The sequence below is a fragment of the Dermacentor andersoni genome, chromosome 1, assembly GCF_023375885.2.
Source record: "Dermacentor andersoni chromosome 1, qqDerAnde1_hic_scaffold, whole genome shotgun sequence".
In the NCBI taxonomy this organism is placed as follows: Eukaryota; Metazoa; Arthropoda; class Arachnida; order Ixodida; family Ixodidae; genus Dermacentor; species Dermacentor andersoni.
The window spans coordinates 368,215,526-368,228,420 of record NC_092814.1 but is presented as its reverse complement, the minus strand read 5'-3'; the positions used below and the strand labels follow the sequence as shown (position 1 = coordinate 368,228,420).

At 45.2% G+C, this 12,895-nt stretch overlaps 1 long non-coding RNA gene across 1 annotated transcript; it reads right to left on the bottom strand.

Annotated features, from left to right (window-relative positions):
- Positions 1–1,833: 1,833 nt before the first annotated feature.
- LOC140215395 (uncharacterized) lies at positions 1,834–7,566 on the bottom strand. Its single transcript, XR_011892348.1, has 3 exons — positions 7,303–7,566; positions 6,179–6,259; positions 1,834–3,851 (listed from the first exon to the last, which is right to left on the bottom strand). It is a non-coding gene; the product is annotated as an uncharacterized lncRNA (long non-coding RNA).
- Between the last annotated feature and the right edge of the window lie 5,329 nt (positions 7,567–12,895).

The window sequence follows — 12,895 nt, the reverse complement described above, 5'->3', positions numbered from 1 at the left end:
CTCCTGTAAGCATAAAGCCACAGGGGACAGTGTGTTTAACAGTTCTTTTATGTCACTGTAGTTATTTATTAGTCCTCGGCAGTTCCACTGTATAAGGAACGCCATGTTTGATGAGTGTAGTTAAAAATTAGGTTGCTGGTTTTCGGGGTGCCAATACTGGCGTTCTTTCTTTTCTTTTTCGCTCCAGGGAGCTGTGCTTCTGCTGCCCCAGAGGCGACTTTTGTGTTATGTCCATTGCCTCACTAGAGGCTCTGGACTTCCGCGGTGAACCCGCGGGTGTACGATTTGTTGGCTTCTCTCGACCGGGGGAAGCCTTGCGGGCAGCCAACTGAGAGGCCGGCTCGCCTTTGTTCAGAGGTGGCAGAGCAGCCTTCGCTGCGTCTGCCGGGGGCGGGAGTGGCCCTGCCTCAGGCTTTGCCTGGGCGGTGGCCGAGGCCTGGTGTGGTGTGCCGCCCCTGCGCACCACATCGGCGAAATTTGTTTTTGCTTTGAATTGAAATGTTGAGGAGTGTCGTTTTCGTGCCTCTTGATAAGTTATGTTTTCCTTGGTCTTGATCGTTATGATTTCTTTCTCTTTCTTCCAGGTTGGACATGATCTCGAGTATGCGGGGTGATCCCCTTCACAGTTCGCGCACAGTGGTGCAGCGGTACAGTTCACAGATTCATGAGCATTTGGCACATGTTTGGCGGCCACGACAGTTCTGAGAGCCATGGCCGAATCTTTGACATTTGAAACATCGTCTCGGATTTGGAATGTATGGTCTTACAGTTATTCTAAGATAGCCTACGTCTATGGATTCGGGGAGTTGGCTGGAGGCAAAAGTCAGGACTATGTGTTTTGTAGGTATTTCCTTGTCGTCTTTTCGGATTTTGATACGATGGACTTCGGTGACGTGCTGGTCTTTCAGACCATCCAACATCTCTTCTTCAGAAAGGTTCAGGAAATCATGCTCAGATATTACTCCTTTGACTGTGTTTAGTGAGCGGTGTGTAGTTACGGTTACCCGGACGTCTCCAAGGGACACTAAGGTTGGGAGTTTCGAGTATTGTGCTTTGTCTCGGATTTGGAGGAGTAGGTCGCCACTAGCTAGCTTCGTCACCTTGTAGCCAAGGCCCAGGGCGTGAGTCAGAGATTTTGATACTATGAATGGGGACATTTTTCGAGCTGGCTGGTCTGGATCTTCACTATGTATCACATGATACCTGGGGAAATGTTCGTTTGTTTTTTGGAAGCATTTGGAAGTTATGTCCTCGGTCCGCACTCTTTTTAGAGTGCGATCATTTTCTGAGAGAGGTGGAGCCATAAAGTGCGTTTAATGTTCGGTCATGATGCCAGCCGCCCACCATGGAGCCCAACGAGGGGACGGGACAGGAACTCGCAAGCAAGTCATGCCCACGCCAGCTGTACACCTCAACTATAACCTAATACGACATAACCAAGGTAGGTTAGCCACACAAGGTTAACCCTTGCCGCCGGGAAACTGGGAAGTGAGAAGAAGTGAAGAGAAGACAGGAAAGTTCAAAAAGTAAGAGATAAAGACGAAGATTCGAGAGGAAGAGACAGGAAAAGGCGACTGCCGATTTCCCCCGGGTGGGTCAGTCCGGGGGGGCCGTCTATGTGAAGCAGAGGCCAAAGGGGTGTGTTGCGTCCGCCGGGGGGCCTTAAAGGTCCAGACACCCAGCATCGGCTCAACCCCCAGGATCCCCCTTTCCCCAGACACGGCTAAGCCGCGCACGGCTACACGCGGGAGGGTCCAACCCTCGTGTGCTCGGGTACGTGGTGTCGCAACACACCAAACGCCTGCTGACGCAGACGCCCCTGCGGGGATACACCGCAAGTACTGTGTCCTGACCACTATTATTCACATGTGTAAAACCATCACAGCAATTCAACAAATATCACAGTAATTAGTGACATACACTTTGTAACTGCTTTACATGAGCATAATGTATACAAATGGTCCCTGTGTACCTACACATGACTAGTGCCACCCGAGTACTATTACTCACAGGTGTAAAACCAACAAAGCAGTTCTTTAAAAAATATCACAGCGCTTAGTGACGTACATGCTGTAACTCCCTTGTAGAAACTTAATACAAACACGTGAGGACACAGAAAGCTAGCAGTGGGCATACATGGGAATACCACCGCCTCAATACTAATTCACAAGTGTAAAACCAACCAAGCAGTTCTTTAAAGAATATCACAATGCTTAGTGACATACATTTTCTAACTAGCTTATATAAGCTTTATACAAACATGAGAACATACACAAAGCTAGCGGTGCACCCGCATAGAAGTGCGGCCATCTGAACACGATTATTTGCAAGTGTAAGCTCAACAGAACAGTTCGTTATAGTGACGCACATTTTGTAACTGCCTTATACAAGCTTAGTGCAAGCACAAGAATGCAAAAAAATATAAATTAAAAACTTGCTCTATGCATACACAAACAGATCAACACAAATGGTAAACACCGCTTTGAAGACAAATGTGACTGTGGCAAAGCGCAGTGCTGTGCCGGTTGAAATTGCCACCCAGAAAAGTATTGAGCAATGCTTAAACCACAGGCAATAAAGTACTGAAAGACTGCGTCTCTAACGTAACTATTTTAATTCAAATTTCTTGAATATAGGGCTCGCTTGCAGATAAGGCATCTGATCCAACTGACCTGATTTTACACCTGCTACATGCATACAATGCACTCAGATATAACTGGTAATAATAATTATAAAAAGCATTTAAAAACTTGATAGTATGATGAAGATGCATGAATAGAAAAGTTCTGTCCCCCTCGTACTTGTTAAAAAGGTGTAAGTACGACACATGTTCTTTTTTTCCTCAATTTTTGCATTAATGGACAGCCGGGAACCTCGAACCGACACAAAAAAAAGATACTGCTATGTTAATAGTGTTATGAATAATTTTTTGTGAAAGCTTTTTTACAGACAAGTTGCAGTCTCGTTTCTGGAGGTTGAGCTGTATCTTGCAAAATAACTTGAAAAGTGGTCACATGGGAGCATGACACTATATCATAATGTTAGTTTCAGTTGACTCTCTTGCCCTACAAGTCGCTGCTCACTGTGGCCAGTGATGCAACAGCAGTGTCTGTGTGATTTTCATCACACTTCTGTCCTATGCCATTCTTACCAGAGTTGGCGGCACATAGATACCCAAATTTCGATAGTGTTGCTTTCTCAGGTGGTTGCTTTTGATTCGCTCAATATCAGTTGTCACTTCAGCTGCATCAAACTTCTTTTTTACCTCTTCAACAACAACATCAACAACAATCTTATGACACCTGTGTTGTCCTTCTATTTGCCTACAAAGACCAGTCAATCTAGCAACAACACTGACAGTCTCTACTATCTTGTAATGGGGGAGAGGTGTGTCTCACCATGTGTTGTCACTATGTGGGCTGGCTGGGGAGGCAACAACTGTAATATGTTTGCATTTGCATATATTAAAGTGATGCTTGTACTGTGTTATAACACCTAACTTAGTCTTGCACTTGCTGCACAATAACACTGGCTCACAGTCGTGGTGAAAAGCTTTTGTATGTTGAGCAAATGAGTTGTATCCACTACAAAAAAAGTCAGTGATAGCACACATGTTGCTCTACCAGGCCTGGTGTGGTTCCTTCTGACACTGCTGCTGATGCTGACGCGCTGCTGCTTGCCTCGTACACTGTTGCAGCTGCAGTAGACATGGCAGTCTCTGTATCTATTGCTGCCGTGTCATCTGTCATGGTAACTTCCAAGTGGTATCGGGCTCACTTCTGCAACAGAGATGTTGTTTGCCCCTTGAGGGCTCTCATGATCAGGGCCAATAATTTCGTAGGCATTGTCTCCTGCATCGAAGAACCAATAAGAACAGCATGAATTAATAAACATAGCTCTAAGAAGTACGGACATCAAGACTTAACCACAAGCTTTGCACATAAGTGACCGGGCTTAATGAATAATACTTGCAGGAGGAGTTACACAATTGTTTGTGTATATTACAGTAAAGCCTCATCAGAAGATATTCAAGAGGCACGGGAAACATGTCTCTCGAAACCAAAAATTTTGAGACACTGAGGAGCCAGACTAGATCACTTTATTATGCAGCATCACTAAAGTATGTTTTGATATATCTGAAGGAATAAATACTCAGGGTGGCTTAAAGGGCCCCTAAACCACTTCTCGACATTTTTTGAACATTTCAAGTAAACACGCGTATCGAAATCAGAATGCCGTCACGATCGACGAAGCCAAATGCCAGAGTGCGTAGCACTGCCGGAGCACCACAATATGAAGAAAATGACCCCGTGCGCCTCTCTGGACCTATCCTGCACCCCCCAGTTTGTCCTGACGTCACCAGGCTGTCTCTGATGATGTCACCAGTTTCCGGTGCTGTCGATTGGTCGAACGAAAGTGTACGACTGCCGGCAAGGCCTGCAAGCAAATACACACACTCCTTCTTCCTCGTCGCGTTGCGCGCGATGCCATTGTGGGCAGCCAATGGGGGCAAAGAACAGAAACGCCAACAGAAGGGTCTCCCTATGAGGCTCTTCAACACGAGTCACCATACAGTTCCGTTGTATTAGCGCCACCCCTCGCAGGACGATGGGCCAGCGCGGCAGCAACAGAGCTCGTTGGTGTTGGCCTGTCCCGTAACATTTGGAGGTGTACTAGGCAAGGAAAAGACGATACTGTCCATATGGGGTGTACCAGATGAAAGAGTAAAATGAGTGGGGACTACTTTTCGATAATCAAACACACGTAGCTCCACTATTACTGCACCGTTTCGAAAAATTCTCGTGGCTACCTGTTCATTGCCTTATTGTGTAGAACTGCAACACCGCAACTAAATTTCAACCTCGGTGGTTTAGGGGCCCTTTAAAGAAGACATTCACAGCTTTTTAGTGACTGTAGATTGTGTTAGCTTCCTTCCCAACTTCTGGAATTTAAACACTTCACTTGCAAGCCTTGTTGCTCGCAGTACCTTTGAGGTGCTCTTAGACGCTCGTCAGCTTCAACTGCCGACACTTTCTGCCCTGCACTGTCCTCGTTGCCCTCCTTTTCTGGTTCATGCTAAAAGAGACATGCGTGATTGACTTGTGTAAGGATTGCGTGATCTTTACGCCCTTCGGAGCACACAAGGTGCACAAAGTGAATGTGTCTGGGTTGTGTCCCTTCGAAGTAGTGAATACTTAAAAAGTCATCCTTAGTAACAAAGGTGTCTCCTGTATACAATATTGTTAACGTGGCAAACATCGGAAAACCAACCAAACCGTTTTCAGATGTATCTTACAACCAAGTGCATCTTGTAATGAGATTCTACTGTACTGAATATTTTTCAACTATGGATCATCTGCATGTACATATAGTCACAAAGACATGTTGTGTGGAATGGCGAATCGGGAAACAGTTCGTACTCTTACTTTTTGTCCCTAACATAAGCAGCTGATAACAATATGATAAAAAAGCAGGCAATGAGGCTAGAATGGAACATAATCCTTCAGCTCTAAACAGTTTTTTGGGCCCACATCATTCCCTCATATGACATAAGGAAACGACTTGATTGCAGTAATGGCTGCATGTGATATGAGTTGATTGAAACAAACTATACGTAAGGTTGTCCTGTATGTAATTTTATCAGAGTGCTCTTTAGATGTCCTGCTGGTGATCCTGGCTGCGCGATGCTTCTCATGCTTTTTGGCACGACTCCTTTTTTTCCACTCCACTTTTTTTTCAGATTTTCTCCCCTTTCCCATCCCCCTTGTGTAAAATAGCACACTTGAAGTATCAAATCTGCTGAACTAACGTGTGTATCAAACCTGTTAACATGTGTGCTTCTCTGTGGTCTGTGTTGTATTCTTGCGCTGCACAATTCAATTGAAGATGAAAGATGGAACGTCCCTGCCTTTAGTTTAATTGTGTGCGTGTGTGTGTGTGCGTGTGTGTGTATATGTCTCTCTCATGTTTTGAAATATATGTACATTCAGGAGTGCCTGCATGCCCTTCTCGCCTGCTCCAGTGACGAAAAGGAGAGCCTGTTTATGTACCATAGTAAAAAATTCAAAGGTTTTCGCTGTGCCCATTACATCCCTTATCATATGGATCTGTCACAATACAGAGTAGCAGTGGTCCATAATACTAGCCCATCCCAACATAATTATAAATTAACACATACCGACATGCTGCGAAACAGCTGTTGCAAAGCCGCTGGTGAAGGCAATTTCCGCAGCACTGCAGTGGTACAGCCGAGTTCCACCTGTATAGTGACAAATCCATATGCGTGTTAGCAACTCAGTAGTTGCTGATGGTTTCATAAGCTTTACACTACACAATAAAGTAATCTAGACAACTTTGTTGGAACAAATGCACATAATTAGGACACCACTTAAACACTAACACGATTAATTGCCCCTAATCTCTCACTCACTAAGGGATAATACTACTGAAACATCGGTGGAGAGCTCAGATTAACACAGCCCATAAAGGACAAGCGTTCTTTGAGGAAAACAGCTATAACAGCGGTTAGTTTTCTTGATCATTTTATGTGGTAGCTTTGATTTAAATGTCATGCAGTACTATAAAATACGAAGTGCCGCATTTCTAGCAGCAGAAGGCGTCGTCAGGCTCATGGTACAACAGATTTTTGCACTGTGTGTCAGTGAGCCGACACATACAAAGAAAACCGAATTCACACATACATATACAGTATCAAGTGCACTTCTCCTTCTGAAAACGCAGCCTTCAGTTCCAATGTTGCTGAAAGGAAAGGTTATATAAAGTGCGAGACTGCATGGAACTGCCACTTATGACTGTAAATGTATGGTCTGCTGATTGCAGAGGTAGTCACATGCTATTTCTAGTCTCTTTTAGAAGCATTACTAAAGAATAAATTAAAATCACGAATTTCATGCATCCACAGTTTGGCTAAATAACCTGTGAGAAAAAGACATGTTTACCTGGAATAGCAACCTTTTTTCCTGCTGCAAAACTTTCCTTCGAATTAATGAAATAACTTTACAGCGTCATAATGCGTTTCTCGCAACTACTTGCCGGCAGTGGCGAGTTAGTGTTTATATCCGACTCATTGGGCGACAATACTGCCAAACACAAATGCTTCACGAACACGAGAACACGTCCCTCGCAGAGAATAGCAACTATATATGCCTCTGTGAGACATGATCGCACCTTTGTGGTCAAAATGTACATTAGAACGACATCACCATCTCATTAAAAAAAAACGCCTCCGTACAAGGCAGCCGCCAACTGCATAATGTGAAATTGCAACTAATGTCCACTTACTGGTGGCCTGTGTTTGAGTCACTTTTGGCAGTTGACTGGGTGCTGAGAAATGCACGTCCTGGGTTGTCCCTGCAAAACATACAGGGTTATGTCAAATGTTGAAAATATATATAAGCCGGCATTTCATCAGTCACAAAACAAACGAGTAAACTAATAAACAACTGTAATGTAAACAGAGTACACATCATAAGATAGGCTGTCAACTGTTAATGCATTACGCAAAAAACCTAATGCATAGGAAAGACTATATGTAAACACACGAAGCTGACACACAATTTTTTCGCTCTAGGTTTTTCCGTGCAGTATATTCAAATTATTATGTCTCGTGGTTAGAGCAAAATTAGTGTAAATTACGAACTAAATTATCTACCCTGGAAACTTTTCTTCAATATACCCCTGTGCGCGCTTCGAACGAGTAGCGTTGTAAAATTTACGTACATGGCATTTAACATAGTTGCTGAACACGGATTTCCTTTGCCCTGTGTTGTGTACAGTGAGCTACATATGTCTGCCCCCCCCCCCCCCCTTTTTTGTACTAGCCATACTGCGTGCCACTGCACCTATACGCACGTCAATAAACCTCACGACACAGAAATAAAAAAAGCGCCAATCACCCATGCCTGCATGTTGTAGTGGGCCTAACCTAACCAAGCATGGGCTGTTGCTTTTTAGAGTAAACACAGGCACCATGCTCATTGCAAGTATGTATCATGTCGCTAAGCAAATATGCAATTTCATTGTACCACTATTTTTTTATCACATGGATATATCTGTTGAGAGGCACGACAAAAAGCAGTCACTTCTCAGAACTAATCAGCTTTCTTAAAACACATTTTTAACTTTTCAATTACACTTGCTGCTATGTGTTTGTCTCCAGAGAGCATACTTGATTTGACTTTCCAATCAGAGACATTACATAAATATACCATGTTAAGATGACTGCCTGGAGTACGTGAGAATTTTCATCTTCGTGTAACATACTGTATCTTGATTTTGTTGACATTTGGTCAAATGGTACACCCAATATACCCACATACTAGTTTTCTTGTCCAAATAACATGCCAATGTATTTTGATTTTTTGGCATTGGCTCCTCTGCACTACGTGAAGTCGCGCTGCATTGGCTCTTTCACATCCTCGTGTCCTTGCAGCTGCCTTCTTGCGTTATATAAAGCGGGTGCCTGAAAAATATCGTATGCAAAACTCAACACAAGGGCATGGTGCAAAAAACATCAAGACAGTCAAGGCCATGGCAATAAAAAAGTCTTAGCTCTTAGTCTTCCTAGTGAAATGCATGCAAAACATCCAAATGACTGCAACAGTCAACTGCTAAACTAACTTCAATTTTTAGATTTAAGCAAAAAAACAAATAAACCACAGTTCATCCTTGTTTTTCATGAATGTTAGAATACTCCTGCTAATGAATAGAATATTGGTCATTTTCAGACGTCATATGTCTGTCATGAGTCTGGTGTATCGCAAACACCACTTGTGACACATCCTAAGCACGTGCCCAGTGTGCCCCCCCCCCCCCCGCACCATCCCTGGTTGTGCCACTCCTGAAGCCATAATTTGAGGATTATAGCTGCAAACATGATGCTCAGTAGGGATGAAAATATTGTCCTTCAGCTCAATGGATATATGGATGTGCCTATAAAAAAGGGCAACAAGGCTTGTTATGGCAAGCTTACCCACATTTCAATACTAACAAGTTCACTGCGGCCTGCATCTAAGCTTACTAAAAGGCATGAACTTATTTTCATGCATGAGGTGCGCAGTGGAGTTCATTTTTGACAGACCCGACTACTGCTGCAGTTTGAAATCTAGCATTTTAGATTCTTGTAGGCATGTAAAAGTTGCAGTTAAACCGCAGTTATTAGTTTATTACACCAACCTATTGTTCTGTGTACGACAGACTGGTAACACGGAATTAAAGCAACACTTTATTTTGATATTTTATTTCTCTACTAAAAATATTCAAGCGATAAACACATCTTGATCTGCCATGCTATAGCAAAATGCACACATTACGCTTGTAACCCCCAGAGGAAGGCTGATTTAGCTGTTCATATGACATAACTCTGACACGCCAACTCATATTAGCAAATGCACAGGCATGTCCAAAACAATAAGCGTATGCAAAGCGCCCCTGCAATTGTAATTCCACACAGCAGCCGTTATATTCGATGCCGATGCATAACTAGCTGCTCGACAATTCACCGAGTTCGTAGACATAAGCATCCTTTCAGTTTCGCACCGTGCTCGAAAACCGCAACAGGAGACAAAACCAGACCTATAATCACACCATTTCAATACATGAGCAAAAACAGTTCAGTCTTAGGGATACACACTGTGAGAGCGATTTAGTGCGCGACGGCGACAAGCGACGGCTTCGAGCGACAAAACGGGCCGTCGCTTGAACAGATGGCTCGGTTCTGGAAATCTAGAAATCGTCGCTCGTCGCCCGGAAGTGCTATGAGCGACTAGTCAATAGCGCGAAGCCGGAACTGGATGTACATACATCGCTCAAATACTACCGATTGTCGCGCGGAACGAGCAAATGATTCAATTTTTATACGTGCAAGGATAAGAACGTACTGCAAGACCTCCGGAAATATTTTATGCTACTTTTTATAGTAAAATACATCAACGTAAATTACTAAAGCACGCGTCACGTGTGACTGCAGCCCTCATGCCGGCAACACCGGGGAGGCGTCGCTCAAAATCGTCGCTCGCACGGAGTACGACTTGTAGGCGACGAGCGAACGCGACAGCCATCTCCGTCGCGTCGCTTGTAGGTGCCGCGCGCAAGATCGCTTATATGGGGTTTATACTTTTTTCAGCATAAAACATGGGTTCCTCATGCGTTTTCAGTAAGTTCAAGATAACGCGCCCAACTGACCTCTTGCAGCATGCAGCTGAATGCCTGCGGCAAAGTTTCTAACTAGCACTGGTGCTGCACGTAACTTCAGTGGTCGCAGATTCCCCCTGCGCGAGACACCGTCAAGCGCGCGGTTTATTTATAAAAAAAGCATGCTGCCAGCAAAATGACGCCTTCTGTTATGTGATTCCTTAGTTCAACAGCGTTCCGTACACAGTAGACTGCCAAACTGAATAAATTCAAACACACAAAACGCACGCTAATCACGCTCCGCATAGGCTCGGAATCACAGGCTGGTGAGCGAACCATTTTAAGCGTCCTCTCGCCTGGCGTCTCATTGAACATACCATAGTTCTGGCAGCGTTTGCGATCTTTAAAGCTCTTACGGACAACGGCAAAGTGATAAAATCACATGCAGTTATCGCGACGACTGGCTTTTTCGATTGACATCGAGAGACACAGCGCGCATGCCTAGTCCTTTGTCAATCGCGTCGGCTAAGCGCAGCGACGACTTCCTGGCGATAGCATGACATATACGGACAATGTGCACTTAAGTTAGAATTCACTTACCGTGGAGGATTTGTTGTTATATCCAAGGCATGACGAACGACTGTCGTGTTTTCGGGGCGACGCGAGATGGCTGACACACGATCTCCCTCGGCTGGCCTTTGCTCGCTGGACAGATCACCTTTCTCCGGTGCTGTGTTGTTCCGCGATCTTGAGCGCGCGCGCGCGCGGTGGAGCCACTCCGAGTGAAAAAGTAGAGCGCTCGCTACGCGTTCCTTTGAACTGCGGCGGCCTGTTCTCTTAGAAGCAAAACGATGTGTTCTTTGCTCAGCGTGCATGAATGATACATTGCCATGTTCGGGGCCAGCCACCTACAGTTGAAGCAGAAGATTACGCTACGTTTTGTTTTCTATTGCCGCAAGAGTCTCTCTTTTCTATTGTCGCAAGAGTCTTTTCACTCTCTCTCTCTGAAGGGGAGAGTGAAAAGCACATTTCACTCTCTCCTTGGTGACAGAGTGAACAATGCATTTCACTCTCCTCGACATTTTGCGAGAGTAAAACGACGCTTTGAAGAGTGAACCGGCAGCTTCACTCCTGCGATACCCTTCCTAGTTTTTAGATTGTACACTATGGCGTACCTCATAATCAGAAAGTGGTTTTGGCACGTGAAACCCCCAATTTTTTTCTTTGCAATCGCTCGTCGCATCTTCGGCAATCGTGAGTGCCGAAAGAAGGCATGTGTTTCGGGTCCTTAGCGTCACAATTTTGTCTCACTAATGGTATCTTCGACTAGTCGCCTCCATCTCCCGAAGCAGAGTCGGGCAGATCCTGCGTTCCCCGAACTCAGAGGTAGAGGACAAGTGCGCAAGCCAAACGTGTGACTCGCTCTCGGAAGAGAAAACGGCAGATGCGAAACCACGTGACAACTACCAACTTCCGATGTTTCGCTTATCCAAAGCTCCCGGCGCTGTCGGGAAAGCCGGCGGACGCGCCGGCGGGACGAGCGTTCGTCAAATCGAAGAAGACAGATAGACAGTGTTGCCTGTGTATAAAAGCTTCACGAACAGTATTTTCAAGACGGACAAGGTGGTCGGTGGTGGAGCAAGCCTTTTTAAAACCGCATTGATGGACATCCAGGAGCTCCCGGTCTTCTAACACAAATGTTAGTCTGATATTCAATAGACTATCAAACGAGTTTGCTAGACAGCTAGTTAGAGCTATGGGCCTATAGCTGCTAGGAAGGGTGGATGGTTTTCCGGGTTTTAATAATGGAACAATAATGGCCATCTTCCAGGCTTCGGGAAGTTTCCCCGATACCCAAACTTTGTTAAAAAAATTTAAGAGTGCCTCCTCAAGACGCCAGCATGCGGTCGCCTAGGTTACGGTGGGCCGTCGCCAATAACGGCGACGTTGTGCTGTGATGACGTTGCGGTAAACGCTTCAAACTCGACGATTGCTCCGACAACAGGGCTCGGAGTGCCTCAGAGCGCTCGAAGATGGAGGAACGATCGAAAAGAACCAGCCCCACGCAGGGCGCGCACTCTCTTTCAACCAGCTGAAGACAACGTCGCTCGCAAGAGCGCTCTAGAGCGCTCAGAAACGACCAGTCCAAGATGCCAGAAGATTCAGTACACGCCAAACTGTCACCGCGGCCAGCGTGCTTTTTTTGCTAACCACTTCACAACCCCAGGTGTGGCGAGCGTGCCTGAAAGTATCGCAAGAAGTAAAAAAATTAATTGCAATAGTTTTTGGGGTCAGAGAATGAGAGGTCAGAGTCAGATTCAGTACAGGTGAAACTAACTGCATCACACGGCCGAGCTGCTTTTCGCTAACTGCGTTACCACGTCGGGCGCGGCCACTGTCCATGAAAAGTACCCCAGAAAGTTACTAAATTAGTGTTAATAATGTTGCGGGTCATAGAAAGCGCCGCAACTTCTCCCAATTTCAATACATGCGTAACTGCTTCACACGGCCGAGGTGCTTTTCGCTAACTGTGTCACAAAGCCGGATGGGGCGAGCGGGCCCAAAAGTACCGCAAAATGCTATAATAATGTTGGGACTCATAGAAAGCGTCGCAAGCATCTCCCGATGTGAGTCATTAACTCAAGTGAACCACGCCAGGACGACCGAGCTGTTTTTCGCTAACTACATCACCAGTCTCGGTTCTGTGTCGAATAAGCTAAAATTGCTTGAAAGGTATCGCAGG